Here is a 3,580-nt window from a genome sequence, read left to right on the forward strand (position 1 = left end):
CTTTCAGTCCACGTTATCCTTCTCACCTTGCGGCTGACGTCACTCCGCCGGGCTCATCAGCAGCAACCACATGATGTGCAGTTGTACCTCAATCTGCTCCTCTGGCGCTTTTTAGCTTAAACCTCAAAACCTAGCGTTAACATCAAAAACACCAGGGAAAGGTGCAGTTTTTTGCTGTTTCTCTGTAAAAGGATGATAATAATAATAATTATTATTATTTTAAGTGAAATGTTAGCATGAATATCAAGATAAACAAGTTAGGGGAAAAACATTTATACATATAACCATTTGCGTACTTGACATACATATAAAATATAAATTTATATTAAGAAAACAAATATTTTCTTTACTGATTGCTCACACGTGAGGAAACTTCAAGATTTTATATCGCATAGTAGACAGATAGCCTCCTGACTACCAGGAAAAAAAATGTTGTCCAGTCATTGTTTTAATTATTACAACAATGAATGTTAGATTTCAGCTTTTCCCATCTTTTTATTTAACTCTCTCCAAATAATGAAGCTTATCAGATAAAGGATATATATGTTTTTATGTAAAGTAACCTTTTGCTCTTTCATCCCCTTTATTCATGTGGATTCTTACAATAGTGTAGTGTTTCTTTGTAAAACTGTATCATATTATAAAATAAATATATTGTTTCTGTCACCTTGGTTCAACTTTTAATAAGCTCTGGAGGGGAGATTCTGCTGGTACCCGCCCAAATGACCTTAGCTATTAAAAAGAATATAGGGCTTTTATAGCTAAGGCACCATTTGTCTAAGCTTTTATGATGCAGTACGTTTGGAGAGCAGCCTAACCTCTAATAGTTTATTATTAGTCTCTAGGGTAAAAAGCAACCCATAAAGATGACTATACTGGCCCCTCTGACTATGAAAAGTTGTGTGACTATATGCAAACTCTGCATAGATAAAGTATATCATATTTTCAGATTTACAATAAATCCTTTTTACTTGTCAGTGTACCATACCCACATGGCTATAGTACTCACAAAAAATAAGTCTCATAAGATTGTAAACAGCTGAACTTCTGCAGCTGTCACAATGAATAGCAGCATTGAATATGAAGAGCCTGACTCTGAATGACTAAGCAACAAAGCAATGTTGAAATAAATCTCACAAGCATCCGCTTACTGGACATTTCAGCCCTCTTTCCCTGTTGAAGGCCATAAGATGCAGCTAAAAATATAAGCATTTCCGGTAAGTGTTACTTATGCCACCAGTTTTTGCCAGACTGCCATTTGCGAGGTCAATAACCAACCTTCATGCTCACATTAAACAATGAATCAGCTGTGTAAAATGGCACGTTCACATCCAAAGTCCCATCTGTCTAAAAGTTTGACCACTACTTCCTGAGATACATTCACAGCTGTGTGAAAATGCTACATTATGGGTTATTTTCAGCTTCAGCTGGTCAAGACTGTAATATCTGAACACCTGCTGCGTGAGCTGAGATGAAAATTTGTACAGGCATCCATACTGCCCGAAGGATGACTGGTTTATGAGCAAGCACCCATTGGACTAACCTTCCTGCCTTCTTGGGACCTTTTTGTGCCACTGCTATGTGTTAAATGGCTGCCATTTCCACTGTGTTCAGTGGAATATAACCAAACTTGCCACAGGATAGTTTTTACCTGTCAATGTTAATATTCCAGTGTGAATTCCTTAAATCAGCCTAAAATGGCTGAGCAGCAGAAATCCCCACACCCATCACCCTGGGGACCATTTTCTGCCCATTGACTTCCATTATAAACGCTATTTTTCAACCCCAAATTATCATCATATGATTTTATTTTTTCTTCTTTTCTTGGATGTCAATGAAGACTCAGGGCCTTGAAGTTTTAATTTTTAAATTGCAAAAAAAATGCAAAAAAAATAATGGCAGGTCAAAATGTATGTTGGTGCCAATCTTTGGTCCATCTAAAGGCCTACTTATAATGACAATCACATATTACTTCAACTGGTTTTTTGTGGAAATATTTAGTTTCGTTTTTTGGTTTTTGGGGCTTATAACACAGGGCGCTCATGTAATAACACTGGGATTTGAAGGGTTAAAACAACGAAAATATAATTAAAACTTTACATGAATATTTCAGGGAGAAGTAGTTTTACAAGGTTGGCTAATTTAAAGTGGAATAAAATATGGATATATGGTCTTTTTATGGCGTGGCTGAGAATGGTCCCTAGGGTGATGGGTGTGAGTTTTTTAAAGGATGGCAGGAGGGCTAATGACATTTCCATCTTTCTCACCTGGGTTTTGGGTGCTAACTGATCTGCTTTTGTTTAGCTCAAAGCACCACTGTGACTAAGCCTATCTTTCATTCTGCCCTCTCACTGCAATCTTATGTGAAATGCATCACGCTTCGTGCACACACTAAGGCACAAGGAATGACTTACTTGCAGATATCTCATTTCAAACATACTGTGAAGCCCGGTATGACTCATTCACTCCAACCCTGCAGCAGTCTGCTCACAGCATTTAGGTGGAAAGGATCCATCCTCCTGGACAGATAAATTCCTTGTGACATCCTGTTATTGTTTTTACTGACCTCTCAGCTTTCCTACAGACAGTCTGGATCATTGCAAGTCTCCCTCTCTTTGTTTTTCTGCTTGTGTGTGCGTGTATTTCAGATATACTGAGGAAAAAAAGCTGGCAGAGAGCGCCCCACAGCAATAGAGGGCACGGAGGGCCAGTAGAGCTGTCTGCTCTCTTCCTGCTATTGTTTCAAGGACCCAGATGAGACTATGCAAGGTTACGCCTCCTGGACATCAGCTTGCTAACCCTCCTGTTGGCACGCTCCTCCTACGGCTGCTGTGCGTTTCCATGGAGATTGAGAATTTGGCTGCAGATGACTGCATCACCTGCTGAAAGGCAAATTGCAGACAGTAATAAACAATAATCTAACCTGAAATTTAAAATCTGCCCATTAAAAAAACACAAGAAAACGTCAGTGGTAACTCATAAAAAGAAATGCATTTATGTGATTTATTTGATAATACTGAGGGTTTTTGTTTGTTTCCGTGTTTGTTTTTAGCTGTGATAATCACATGGGTATGGTAATTGTAGTTTCCTTCCATCTCCTCCTTCTTGTCCTCCTCTGTGTCCAAACTGAAATATCTCAGCATACAAATTGCATATAACTACATAGGATTTCCTAGAAATGCATATAGGCATCTATGGTGCCCAGAGGATGGATCCTAAATATGTTACATTTTCTCATATCCATAACATTAAATATATTTCAGGCCAATATGTCATGTATGAACTAAGATTAAATTAGCATTTGATCCATAGCAACACTTTGGGTTTTTTGACTTTTCACTATGATTAATTAAAAATATGGCATTTGTTCAATATCTTTGCTCATAAATTACAACAATCTCACCAGGTTCAGTGGTGCAACACATCAGGGAGCAAGTGTTGTGAGCATGGACTCAAAAAACATTATGGCCTATTATATATTTCAATTTCATTTCATTAATATAGAACCAAATCCCCTCAAGGTGTTTTGGACTGTAAGGTAAAGCTCCTACAATAATATAGAGAAACCCCAAAAATAAGA

This window comes from Rhamphochromis longiceps, linkage group LG5 (genome assembly GCF_057381845.1).
Source record: "Rhamphochromis longiceps isolate RC_006_pf linkage group LG5, R_longiceps_female_GT1.1, whole genome shotgun sequence".
Taxonomy (NCBI): Eukaryota; Metazoa; Chordata; class Actinopteri; order Cichliformes; family Cichlidae; genus Rhamphochromis; species Rhamphochromis longiceps.